At 46.6% G+C, this 14,074-nt stretch overlaps 1 protein-coding gene across 5 annotated transcripts in view; it reads right to left on the bottom strand.

Annotated features, from left to right (window-relative positions):
• Positions 1-14,074, bottom strand: part of EXTL3 (exostosin like glycosyltransferase 3) — a 161,470-nt gene that overhangs the window by 128,564 nt on the left and 18,832 nt on the right. Inside the window, exon 1 of one of the 5 annotated variants that reach the window (XM_065055567.1) lies at positions 6,776-7,248. The exons of 2 other annotated variants lie outside the window; for them this stretch is intronic. The gene's annotated coding sequence lies outside the window, so the exon portion shown is untranslated. Of the gene's footprint in view, positions 1-6,775; positions 7,249-14,074 lie in introns of those variants that run through there. 2 more of the 5 variants (XM_065055570.1, XM_065055565.1) reach the window with 2 other exon arrangements.

Here is a 14,074-nt window from a genome sequence, read left to right as displayed (position 1 = left end):
TTTTTATAATACCTACTCCATTACGTTTGTCAAACAGCTGCCACTTTCTGTCCCAGATATAGCTGCTTTCAGTGGTAACCAAAAGGATCGCCGTGACTGCGCATGTATTACAGATCAGAGATGCATATTAAAACAGACTCGAGATCCGTCTAGAGATTACATGTCACTCCTCCCAAGTCAATGGAATTATACAGACATGCAAGTCGGTGCAAAGCCCGGGTCATACTTGTATAAACTACTCCGGAAGATGCTCTGGGCCTTGCTGCCTGAGAAATCTTGTCTGAAACGAAGCTCAGTAAGACAGACATTCAACTGATGCAAAAACATCTTCCCCGACAGCTCCTTTGACAAGGAAGAAATAATTGTGTTGCTTGGCCTTTCTAATAAAAATCATCATTGTCCCAGCAATGTAAAAGTCATTTCCAGGGAAAGAGCAGGTCTGCTTCCGGAGGGGTGGGGGAGGAATTATTTCTGTACAGAAGCCTTGAGATACCTGCCAGCTCCAGCTCCATCGCTACTACTGACTAACTGCACCCTTGAGACACTCGCAAAAGGCTCAGTGCTGTTCATCACTGCCACAAAGTAAAAACAAAGTCAGAAGACCCTGGAGGCAAACGTGAGAAACCAGCTCCAAGCTTCGAGTCTTTCTATTATTACTATTTTAATTAAATCTTATTTTTTGTTAAGAATTCCAAGATCAACGTCAACAACACCACTTTGCAGATGTTACTGATTTACAGCTTTCCCGTGAAGCAACGTAGCCTCCAACACGTTTTATAGATGAGAGGCGTAAGAAATCTGCAGATCACGACAGAGCCCAATAGCAAAAGAAAAGATATCAAAGATCTTCTGGGTGCACCAAATCCTGTGCCTCTGCTAGAAAGGAACCACGTCAGAACCAACTCTACGTGCTGCTTTTAGTAAGATCAATGAAACAACAACCACCCAGAACTTTTTTTTGGTTGACAAGATCATTACAAGGACAGCTCTCGCCTTTCTCCAGGTCCTTGATGTTTCCTGATGCACGGCTGAGAACTTGCAAGGAAAGGCTTAACAAGAGCTAATTGTCAGACGCCACAGTAATTAGTGGCAACTTTCCAATGCATCCATCTCTGGCTGGTTTTCCGATAGCTGGCTCCTCCTCAACCCCCACATTAAAATGAAGGTACACAAGGTAGGCGGTACACTCATTTACAAGTACTGAGGTCTTCCCAGGAGAGACGCCTAAGGAAAGAAATATCTTCCCTAAACAATGCATGGGTTGGGTTGGTTTTTTTTTCCTTCCCAGTTGCTATAAGACTGCTATCTTTATTAATAATCTGAGAATGAACCTAACCTATTCACTGACATAAATGTACAAGGCAATTCTGGGAGTCACTGGATTCCTGTATCACTTGTTATCTCTGGCCAGCGAACTACCTCTAAATGAGAAGGACAGGATCATACCGTCCTGCCTTCTGCCCACCTGCTGGTTACTCATCACAGTTTTGATATTACTATTCCACTTCCATCAAAGGTTTCCAAACTATTTTATTTGCAGGCCCTTACCCTGCAGACAGAAACGCTCCCAATACCAAATTCACAACCACTTTGCTTAGACCTTACAGACCCCTTAGAAGAAATCCACAGCGCAGAGGCTCACACCAGCACTCTATATATTTAGGCTCAGCTCTTAGCTCCGAGGCTCCCTGCTTGTTTGGCAGCTCTTCTTGTCACAAGCCCCAACGCTTTCATGCCAACCTTTTCCAGGCATCATCTACGTGTCAGTGGTACTCCACAGCACACACTCCACTCAACACCAACACAATCCAGAACACATCACTTCCCACTAAGTGCCTACGCAGAGCAGACCTGCAGTATAATTACTTCCTTACGCCCGTAATAGAAACGCTAAAAGACGTGTACAAATTTCATCCCGGCATGCCCCTGCGTTACATATGATGTGGAGGCATTTAATCAAGCGAGGAAAAGATGAAGAAGTCTTTCCTGCATTCAGTGACGTGTTTAATTCCATCATGCTCAAGTTTGGACGCAGAAGGTGGGGTACATATAGGACAGGGAAAAGAAAAAGCTTATCTTCACATTGATAGGACAACATATATAAAGACAGTACAATTAAAAACATTTAAGCAGAGGACCCAATTTCCACATTAAGTTGCCGGAACTGAACTCCTCATCTGTTTGACCAAAATTAGAAAGTACTCAACCTGTCAAGAAGTGTTCTTTAAGGAACATTACACATCCATAGAGCAATTTATTTCCCTCTCCATGGCATTTTGGCATTCAAATAAATATATTTCACTTCCAAATGAATATATACATCACCAATACACTGGCATAGATTTGAGATAGCTACATAGCTCCACAATCCTGACACGTGACATAGAAGGGCAGGCACAAAACAGTAAGACAGCTCATCCTACAGAGTCAGATATCAGAATATACACTTAGCACAGCAACACTCACACCAAAATGCAACAGGAATGGAAACAAACCTCAGGCTACATGCACTGCCACTATCCTAAGAAGAAAGTCAGCTAAGAAGATATCTGCAAGTATTTTGAATCGTAAAAGAAAACATTTTATGAAACAAGACAGATAAAATCCAACCAACTGAAAACAGTACATTAAAAAGGAAATAAAAATGTTACTTGTGCAGTGGGAAATGTTAGTAGCATTTTTTTACTAGAAGAAACTTGAGAAGGTTTTGCAAGTCTGTGTGTACATCCCATGTTCTTATAATACAGGGCAATGGACCCAATTTCAAAGCAGTAGTGATTTCAAATTGGGTCGGTCTTTTTGGGACATCCTGTACTATCAGGAAGCCATTTGCATTAGAAAAGTAAACCACCTTCTTAATGCACCAAAATTCCTGGGCAAGGGGAAGGGCAGGGAACAGGCAGACAACACACACCCCCTCCTAACTCCAGGCAATGAGATCTCAGCCATTTCACAAACTGACCGTAAGGGCAGAAATTTTGAGACTCATTACAACACACGCCTTAATAAAACTCCTTTACGCCCATTAGTGGCTGCAGACTATCCACTGGTTTGGAGTTCTATGATTCCCTCCCCTTCCTGACAAACATAAAAGATTGATTTGCGTGATTTATAAGTCTCGATTTTCTGTATTTCACTTAATTTGATCAGCAAGGGGCACATCATTTTATAGTGTTATTGGTTATGTCCATATAGCCCTGAGAAACCCATGTCCACTCGCCAGCAGTTAGCAGGGGCAGACGCCAGAGGATGGAACACAGCACACCTACGCAATTCTTATATGAAAGACTGGATATTGTAAACTTCTTCTGCAAATGATAACTTAAAACAAACAAAACAAAACTGGAACATGCTTTAAAATTGCTATAGCGTTGTAGGGAATGTCCAGCAAGTCAAGATACAAAATGTCCTTTCAAATCTATTTGTGATGGATAAGTCAGTCCTCTATAATAAAATGCTCTTGCTGGTAACAGACATCAATTAACTAACAGCAGTGATCTCGCAAAAATGGGATTTCAATTTGCACTTCAAAACTGGCCCTGCAACTGCTGCGTAATAGCATCAATTTACCTGGTTGGCCAGCACTCGAGGCTTCCTATGCCCAGGCAATCCAGGGATCGATTAGCTGTAAGCCACGGAGCTGTACACACTTCTGTCTCTATCCAGCCTAACAAACCCAAAAACCTCAAACTGGCTTTGCACCTCTTCTCGGGCAACATCCACCAACAGCATTTGCATCTGACAAGCAGCCGGCTGAGCTGCAGGAGCCAAACTCAACCACGACAATCCCCAGTAAACAGTACTTTTAAATATTCTCCAAGAAGAAAACCATGGGCTCTTTGCTTTTGAGGATACGTCTAAATTGCAACCACAGAAGTGCAAGCACAGCCTGTGTCAGCACAGGTTATGAGACAACTCAAAGTCCCGGCTGTGTCCCCCAAATCTCACGCGAATGCCTCCCCTACTGCCCATCCACAAACTACGAGAATCGTGCCTATCTGTACTGAAACGGCACCTATCTAAATACGTCTATCACTTGCTTTTTTCACAAGGAAATACACAAAAACCCATATATTTTGCTTGCTGGGTAGTTAAGACACAGGAATCTCAGTCTGAGTTAGGATTCGTTCAGGAAAAAGTCCACCCTGGGTTAATACCCCAAAATTAGGAACTGTTTCAAAGTGTTCACAATCTGCTCCTGCCCCCCAAAAGGGGTATCTGGCACAGATCACAGGTAGAGAAGTAAGACGACAGGCACTGGAAAAACCTATCTGCTGATGAGGAGATAAGATGAAAGGATCCAGAGGTCCCTTCCACTTCAGTGTTTTTATGGGGTTTCTAAAGGAGAAAAATTGCCTCTGGACTCTGAATCAATTCACATTCAACTGCTGTAATTTTGGCTTCAAACAGTTAGGATAAGTGGTGAGCTGCATTTCCCACCCCGGTGAAATCATTATTGGGGTGGGGGGGAGGAATATCATGGGAAAATGGGCAAGGGAACTGGGAGAGGCGATAGGAGTCACAGAAAGAGGAGAAAAATCAAGCAGCAGAGACTGAAAGGAAAAAGGAACAAATACAGTCAGGAAGAAAACAGCAAAGTCTACAAACAAGATGATTGTATCATGGCATTTCAGGACATAGTAGTCATGGAGGGCAGACTCAAGATGGGATCTGGCTCTACATATCCAAGCAAGCCCTGGGAATACAACAACATCCAGCTCCTGGCTGAAGAGTCCCAGAAATACAAGCTACAAATATTCAAGGGAAGATGATGATGATGATCTTTCCCATTCTAACAGCACACAAACAGCTCTCTGATTTTGCCAGATTTTGTTGAGAAACAGCCTAAACGAAGGCAAATCAACACTCACGTTTTTCTTGGTTTGCATTATTTGCTGCTCTTGCTCTGACTTGACAACTGCCAAAATCCATCCTCGCACACAAACAAACATGAGACCTAACAGCTTTCACTTGAAAAGCTGCAGAATTTCAGAAAGCTGCTCTGGACTTCCCTTCTGCAAAGAGACATCAAGAACTTCAAGAACTGACTGTTCCACAGCTGAGCTGCCAGAAGAATTTGGCTGTACCGGGCTCAAACGAAGACAACCAACTACCCCAGCTCCAGAAACTCTTAACACTGAGCTTAACCAATGCAAATTCCCATTTCTGGAATGAAAAAACTGAAAAGCAGAGGCATCCCAAAGCCGTGAGTGAATACAGATAAAGCTACATGTAATGACGTGCCTCTCAGATGGTACGTGAAGTTAGGGGATTTGTTGGGGGGAAAACACTGTGGTTCATTCCTGATGCTACTTCTGCGTAGAAACTAGCTTAGAATTCCTCATTACTTGATAAAACCTGGCAACGTACAAAGCACACCTCACGTTCCAAGAACCTTGCTATCTAAAATATAATAGAAGCACAAATCAAAATACATTTGTAACATGTTTTAGACTTTGATGTCTCACATATATCGATTTCTCCATCAAAACAGGAATATCTGGAAGATAATCACCTGCATGTGACAACCCTTTCAGGAAACATTTATTTCATCTTCTTTATACAGACGTTAGACTTGCAGCATGGAAACCCAGAAATGTTAATGCCAAGCGATCATATCGCGATATCAACACACAATTTATCAGGCACACACATAAGCAACAAGAGATGGGAAACTAGTCAATGAGACACACAATACTTAAATTTTAACATGCGCAGCAATAGAATGGCATATCTAGAATGCTTCTCAGCATCTTTGTGAACCCTTAATACCATTTTAAGCATTTCCAGCTCCACCAGGCTCCAAACTGTGACTCTACCAGCATAACGGGGCGCTCAGTAGCCAGCAGCAACACATTAACCCCGCGCTGGCAAAATTTTTGATTGAGGAAAGACCCCTATGTTTCTGAGCAAGAAGAGACCTCATGTGGGGAAAACAGTCAGGAAAAAAGGTAATAATAATAACACGAACCTCAACTTCAGCAAACAATTCACAGGAGCGTTAACACACACATACCCAAGACACCTTTGTGGTTTCTGCCCTCACCATCTCCCAAGGCAAAACCCTAGAGAAGCGACGGGAACACGATGCTGAAAACCCCTCAAAACTGAGGGGTTGGTCAAGTTTCCAGGACACGGGACAAGCTGGGGTCAGTGGTCTGGGGGACCCTGGGAGCACTAGGCCTCAAGACCCACCTCAGAGCTAGGGACGGGGCTGCACCGGCCGTGGGGGACGCAACGTCCCCCCAAAAGGGCTGGAGGTGCCGCGGGCAGCCCGGGGACACGGAACAAGGGGGTCTGGGGGGGGCCCCGGCTCCTCATAGAGTTAGTTGAAAAAGGCGGGAGGGAGGGCGGGCAGGGGGAGGCTGGAGGTGCCTCCCGCCATGAGGGTCCCCAACCTAATGGGACCACCCCCCCCCTACCCCGCGGTGCCGCTCGCCCTGTGAGACCCCCACAACGTCACTCACTCTCCCCTCCCAGTGTCCCCAGTCCTGAGGGCCATCCCCCCAACACCGTGTCCCCAGTTCTGAGGGAACCTACCCCCCCATCTGCCCCTCACGGACACCCCGGCCGGGCTGGGGAAAGGCCACCCCCCCCACGCCGCCTCAGGGGGCTTCCTCCGGACTGTACCACTCCCGCCACTCACTCGGCCCCACGGGCTGCCCCGGGGGTGCTACCGCCCCGAGTCGCTCTCCCCCCCACCCCCGCCACACACACACACACACACACACACACACACACACACACACCCCGTACGTGGTACGGTCCACCCTACCTCTTGGAGCCCTCACTTCACCCTCCTGGCGGAGCCGCGGTCCCGGCGCCCGCTGCGCTGCTCTCCGCCTGTGGCTGGGGGGGGAGCCATAGCCGCTGCCTTGTCCTCCCCCGCCGTCCGCCGTTCCCTGCTCCCCCCCCCGGTCCGGACACAGTTGGTTTGTTCCGAGAAGCCGGCCGGTCTTCTCCTCCTAAACCGCTGGATCTCTCACGTCTTCGGCCATTTCCGACCGAACCGGCGGAAGCTGCCGAAGTGGCGGCGGAACTTAACGGCCTTATCCGAAAGGCGGGCGGAGATAGCCGAACCCGCGGCGGAGCTTGCCGAAGAGATGAAGGGGCGGGGAGCAGAAACGCGGGGGAGGAGACTCTTGGCTCCGGAACCTACCGGGAATAGCCGAAGCACTCCATCTGTGCCCCGGAGAAAGAGCCCAAAGCTGGCAAGGACACGGTTACCACCCGCCCGCTCCCGGCTCCGAGGAGGGGAATAGGGCGGCGAAGTGAAGGCGGAGCTCTGTCCCTTTAAATGATGGCGGGGGGCGGAGCAGCTGCTCCCTCCCCTCCGAGTGCCCGCCCACATGCCACTGCGCATGCGCGCTGCGGCGAGGCGCTTTTCCCGCCTAAAGGCGGGCGCGTGCCCCGTCGCCTCCTCCCTGTCACTCCCCGAGGAGCCGCCATGAGGCGCCGCTGTCCCCTCGGTGCCCGGAGCTGCCTTGCAGGAGCTGCCATGTCACACCCCGCTAGCCCTGTCCTTCCTCAGCTGCCCCCCAGCACCCCTGTGAGGCTGCGGGTGCGCTCATAGAGCTCAGATACACCTCAGACCTATCAGCCAAACCGCTGTGGTGCCTGCAAACTTTCCACCAGTCTCCTCAGAAATACGTCCAGGTGACTCCTGGCAAAAGGGGTTATGAAATAACTATATTACAAGTACAAAAATATCACTACAGCTTTGAATTTGTTGCAAAATTACACCAAGGTCTGCATTAACAGCACAAATTATTGCTCATTCTGGACAAAGTACTATTAAATACTACGGAGGTGTTGAATGTCATTAGTGGGTAGATGTTGTTAAGCCACAGCAGCTACGTAAAATTTAGGGCTGCAATTATGGAACATACCATGCAACAGATGGTGACTGAGACAAAAGCAAAAAAAGAAAAGCAATGGGAAAATAAAGTCAAGTAATGGTGCCAACATCTCACAGCAAAGCCAAATCAAACAGGTCCAGTGCGCTGCTTCCTTGCTTTATGCACTTTAGTTTTATATTCCACGGCCCCCATGAAAGGCATTGGTATCTATGGGAATCAAATCTCATCTCAGAGCACACAAACTGACAACTTTTGAGGGAATTTCACAGGAAAAAGCAGGGTTTTATCTCCATAGGAGAGGAGAGGGTGGCAACCCCAGTGTCGCTGTGGCCACAAAGCTCCAGAGACCTCCGCTTTAATAAAACATGAGCACTTCAAATCTGCAAGAAACCACTTTTCCACCATCCTGCGCATTTTAACAGTCATTTACATGTGTGTGAAGAATGCAAGGAGAAACCAACTTTTACACTGAGATGAAAAAAGGGCAGGGGGTGAGGCGGGGGGCACAGGTCTACCCTTTGATATACAACACAAAATCCAATCTTGCGAGCAGGGAACATGCTGAACTGCAGGTTCAAAGGCTCTAAGAAACAATCCTGTATATTTTTCAGGGAAAAAGAAAAAGACTATGACAGCATTGCACAGTGTAAAGACAAAATTAACATCCGAATCATCGAACACACCCACGTTGTTCTAGCACACACATCTGCTCCCACTCTACCATGGCTTGAGGTTTTGCTGTTCCACCCGGAGTTCTGCTTGAGGAAATGGGGAGACAATAAATTCCCTTCAGGACCTCGCTGAGGAAGAAATTCAAACAGAGAACGTGCACTCCAGGACACGAGAGAACAATTTCTCCCCAAACAAAACAAGCTTTCGGATCAGCAGCCAGTCTGGCAAGTCTTTATTTCAGATAGTGCTGTCAAGGCTTTACACATCATCTTGATGAAGACACCTTGAGATTTAATTCCCTTCTCTGTGTACTTACCCTTCTTGTTCTAATGTAGAGCAGATCAGTACTAAAGAGGAGTTTTCAGTTTCCCTTCCACCAAGCTAAAAACCCACTGCTCAACTGCCGTCTGTAAATCCCAACGGAAAAATTCCCATTTTCAAATATGCTCATTTTCCACCTTTTCTGCTACCGGGTTTTTGTTTCCTCATACACAGTATCCAAGAACACATATAAAATTTTCGCATCAGAAGTGGATCCTGATGGGCAGAGTCTGTAACCTGGGATGAATAATAGTTTAAACAAGAAAAGAAGTGGTATAGAAAGTTGACCGACTCCTTCTCTAGCGAGGAGAAGCCTTTTTACTCCTCCTACCACGTCCCAGCCTGGTTTCCCAAAGGAAAGCAGCCCAAACAGCAATAAGAAGGTTTGGGATTCGGGGGGTGCTTTGGGCTCCCAGGGAGGCAGCAATAAAGAAGAATCTAAAGATTTATAATAAAGAAAAGAAGGAGATTTGGGGGTGGTGAGAAAGGGAAATGGGGTGAGGGCCCATGGTGGGGGACAGAAGAAATGGTGGCAGTTAGAGGCTATAGGTGATAACAGGAACAAAAATCTTTTAGAAACCCCAAGGCATAATGTAGCAAGACTCAGCCTAACGTAGCAAGACTAGGTCTAATGTAACAGAAACCTAACAGAGAAACAAGAGCTCTGCAGAGACTGGACATGAGGCAAAGCAGGATGTGCTTGGCTTGCAAGCTGGGAAAGTGGAATGTTCCACTACATGAAGAAAGAGCTACATTACTTTTGCTGTGTAGCAGCACAAAATGACAATATGCTCAAGAAATTAAGTCAAGAAGGCGACACCGGGGGGGCACCAGGCTGTGAAGACACCAGGGACCACTGGAGCCCCTTGATGAAGCCTCTGGAATACCAAAGACGGACTGTAGGCAAAGAGCAGGGTTATGGAAATGATTTCTGTTTAATGCATCAACTAAGTGGTAGAAACAAATAAATATGCAATAGGTATATGTAATAAATACCAAGAAGTGCAAATCATGCGCACACTCGATTAGAGGAATGATCCTCAGAGCGTCTGGTGCACTGCAATAAAAGTGCTGCTTTTCAACACTTTCAAAACAGTGTTAAGGAATCTTTTTGCTGACTTTTCGGTATAATTTTCTGGAAACCCAGGTGGGACAATCTGCCTGACCTCCCGTGGATCCCAGGATCTCTGGAACCTCACACCAGCACCAGGAATTCCTGGAAGGGACCACACATCCTCAGACCAGCTCGGGACGCAGGTAAGACCCCATCAGTAGAGATAAGGCACTTTTCTTTGGTTGGTTGGTTTGGATGCTGCCTACATAAGATGTGTGGGGACCCCAGTGCTTTAGGTGGGTTAGTAGATTCCATGGAATTTGGATATCGATGCTTTTGAACCAAGTGAGACATGTGGAACTTGTCTGCTTCTCGGGGGGACACCGGAGCACCTGGTGTTTGGTAACTTTAAAAAAAGGGAAAGAGGAAAAGGGGAAGAGGAAAAAGGAAGGGGAAGGGGAAGGGGAAGGGGAAGGGGAAGGGGAAGGGGAAGGGGAAGGGGAAAGGGAAGGGGAAGGGGAAGGGGAAAGGGAAGGGGAAGGGGAAGGGGAAGGGGAAGGGGAAGGGGAAGGGGAAGGGAAGGGAAGGGAAGGGAAGGGAAGGGAAGGGAAGGGAAGGGAAGGGAAGGGGAAAGGGAAGAGGAAGGGGAAGGGGAAGGGAAAGGGGAAGGGGAAGGGGAAGGGGAAGGGGAAGGGAGGGGAAAGGGAAAGGGAAGGGGAAGGGGAAGGGGAAGGGGAAGGGAAGGGGAAGGGGAAGGGGAAGGGGAAGGGGAAGGGGAAGGGAAGGGGAAGGGGAAGGGGAAGGGGAAGGGGAAGGGGAAGGGGAAGGGAAGGGGAAGGGGAAGGGAAGGGGAAGGGGAAGGGGAAGGGGAAGGGGAAGGGAAAAAATGAGAAAACAGTGCTAAGGAGACTTTTTCCCGACTTTTCAGTATCATCGGGAAAAGAGAGAATCTAAGAAAAACTATGTTCCTGAGTCCCACTGCTCACAGAACAACTTATTTAGACACCTCTCTATGATTCCATGCTGGGAACCTCCCTTGTATTACCTTTTAAGTAGCTCTACAGTTGGCAGCTGCAACTAAGTACAGTGAATGCCCATGACACTTTTGTGTCCTTCTCTACCACTTTTCCTCACCAAATTCCCTCTTCCTCATTCCACTTACTCATAAGCATTTCTCACATCCAACATACCAGCGTCTCCAATCTGCTATAAATTACACCGAGTCACTTCGAGCAGGTATTAAGGCGTTCCAGAGCCAGCTAATGCACAGTTCCATGGCACGCTTCCAAGGCCTGAAATAAACCTGAGAAAAACATCCATCGCTCCTCAAGGGAATGACAATCTAAGGGGAGGACCCTGAATTTTCATCCTTTCCCTTCTGCAGACCTTCTGGTAAATCTTTTTTTAACCTTTCTTCTCTCTTCCACAGGAGACAGCAGCAAAGCCGGACCATCTGCGCATTTTACAAGCTTCATGGAATGTTTTCAGACCACACTTTTAACCTCAGACGCTCCTATCAGATTTCATAGGATTCAGTCAGTTCTTAGCCCCAGGGCGCTGTGGGTGCTAAACAGATAATAGACATCGCTCAGCCACCATGGAACGACTACAGAGCAAAGCTCCGTTTTTAATCCTGCTGAGACTCCGACCGCTTCTGGCCACCAGGTATCCCACAGCATGCTTCACAAAAGAAGAAACATCAATCTGGAATGCTGGCCAAATTCCATTTGAGGCAATTAGATTCTGACAATTTACATTCTCCCTGCCGTTTTTAATGGATATGAGCATTTATTTTCTCCCCTTTGTGTCATAAAAGCCGTGGCCTGGTCTTGCTCCTGTTGTCAGAGCAGCTGCCAGGCTTTGCAGAATAAGTAGTTGTATTTCAGTGGTAGGTGAAGGCATCTCGGTACGTTTAAATAAAGCACCCTGAAGACCCCACGGGCACAAGAAGTATTTTAATAATACACCCTACTGCTGGCCAAAAAGCACAGCAAGGGCTAGAACATGAAACGAAGCGCTCGCTGGCAATATCTATGTTGGGAAAGGAAAAGGTAGCGTCAAAATGGACACACGGACATAAAGATGTTTCCCTCCCAAATGCTAATTCAAATTTGGACCCAGTGCAGCGCCAGCTGGGACCCAAAGAGCAAATACAATGAACTGTCAGCATCCCGCACAGGGGAACCAGATCCTGATGGCAGAAGAAATTAAGTTGATAAAAGCAGTGAAAGCTTTTGGCAAGATGCTGGAGGACACTGCCTGCTCGTAACACAGGGCGAGGAAAAGAAATGCCCGTTCCCTTGTTAATGAAAGCACAGTGAAGTGTTTCTGATTTTACCTATCTGAGAGAAAAATCTCAAGGCAAGAAATGGGGTAGAAGGTTTTGTTTAAGGTGGAATATTATGGATCACACTCTGAGTTTGTCTGCCACACATCTGAGAATAAACATTCTAGCTAAATTAGTTAAATGACTGTGTCATAACCACACAATGTTATTTTCTTCAAGAGAACCACAATGCCTAAAAGGTTAATTTTCATATTTCAGCGAAAATGAAGTAAGAGAGATGAGGACAGTGGTTACAAATAAACCCTGAGAGACCAGATGGCTCAGAGGATGGGTAGAGACACATGTAGCTTTCCCTCCTCTCCCAATATGTCCCAGATCATTAGCAACCAAAGGCTGTTACTATCACTGGGTGAATATTTTTCACAAGAAGTTTATTGACCAAAATGTGGTTTTCCCCATCCTTAAAACTGCCAGCAACCCAATTTCAGTATGACAAGGCACTCCAGGCTGTGGTGGAGCCAGACACAGGGTGATGGTAGAGTGGGTTTTCTTCCCCTTGTGCCTCTGACCGCTCACAGAAATTTCACAGCAATTCCACGAACCCATCAAAAAAATATCTAAAACATACCTAATTAAAATTTATCCACAGAAATAATTTAAAAAACTCATATTAAGAGACTTCCGTATTGTAATACTCCTGGAAATTTCAGTGGCTATTAAGAAGGACGCGATCAAGAGCTGGAAGTAGCAACCCAGCCTGGTGACAGCCAAGCAAAACTCTTGAGTCCTGAGTAACAGCACAAAATCCCAGCGCTGCCTCTTTGCTTAAGGCTCCTTCCCCTCCCAAGCCCGGCTACAAGTAAGAATCAGCTGCTTTTCTGCAAAATTCCCTTGAATTCCTTGAGTATTACAGCTAACCATGCTTCCCCTTCATCTCAAAACAGATGCTTTCAAGTTTTCCAGGGACACCCAAGAAAGAAGACACATCCAAATACCTAGACAACCCCCAAACTCCACCCTGGAACAGATGGCAAGGTTATAAATACAGAAGCATCTGGTAACCACTGGTATGAAAAAGCTGGCAAGCGCCAGCTTCTTCTGTTCTACTAAATATTCCATAATTCAAACTATATTTAAACAGGAGTTAAAAAGAAACAATCATTTCATTTGTATATAACATAATCCCCAAACGCCTACATATTGTAACTGCAGGGCAGCTCGGGCATTGCGCTCTTGTCTACCAAAAGCACTTCTTTTAATTAAGCATTCAGCACTGTCTAAACTTAAATTAAAAGTGACTGCAAAACAAGCAGCCCAGGAAAGCACAAAAGCACCATTTTAAGCATGTGCTTTGTTGCACCGGCCTCAACGCTGCGAGTTTCCAGCACTTCAGCTCAAACTTGAGTCCACGCAGCTTTGAGGGGCCTTGACAACCCGCCAGATGGGCGAGAGTGCTTGAAAAGACGGGGGACTCGGGGAACGCAGACTCCGTTCACAGAGACCTGTGTGCTTAAACCAGCTCCTTTGTTTGTCCCCACGTTTGGTTACTACAAACTGGAAATAATTCTTGCTACATGACTGTCAGAAAAACAACCTGTTAGAAATTATAGGCATCATAAAGAAGGTCAGTAAAGGAGAGAAGCCAGAGAGTGGTAGTCAATGGTGCGGAGTCTAGTTGGAGGCCAGTATCTAGTGCAGTGCCTCAGGGGTCAGTGCTGGGGCCAATATTATTCAATATATTCATTAACGATTTAGACGAGGGAATAGAGTGTACTATCAGCAAGTTTGCTGATGACACTAAGCTGGGAGGAGTGGCTGACACACCAGAAGGCTGTGCTGCCATCAGAGACCTGGACAGGCTGGAGAGTTGGGCAGGGAATA

The sequence above is a fragment of the Columba livia genome, chromosome 3 (genome assembly GCF_036013475.1).
Source record: "Columba livia isolate bColLiv1 breed racing homer chromosome 3, bColLiv1.pat.W.v2, whole genome shotgun sequence".
Classification (NCBI taxonomy): domain Eukaryota; kingdom Metazoa; phylum Chordata; class Aves; order Columbiformes; family Columbidae; genus Columba; species Columba livia.
This window is presented reverse-complemented; position numbering and strand designations above follow the sequence as displayed.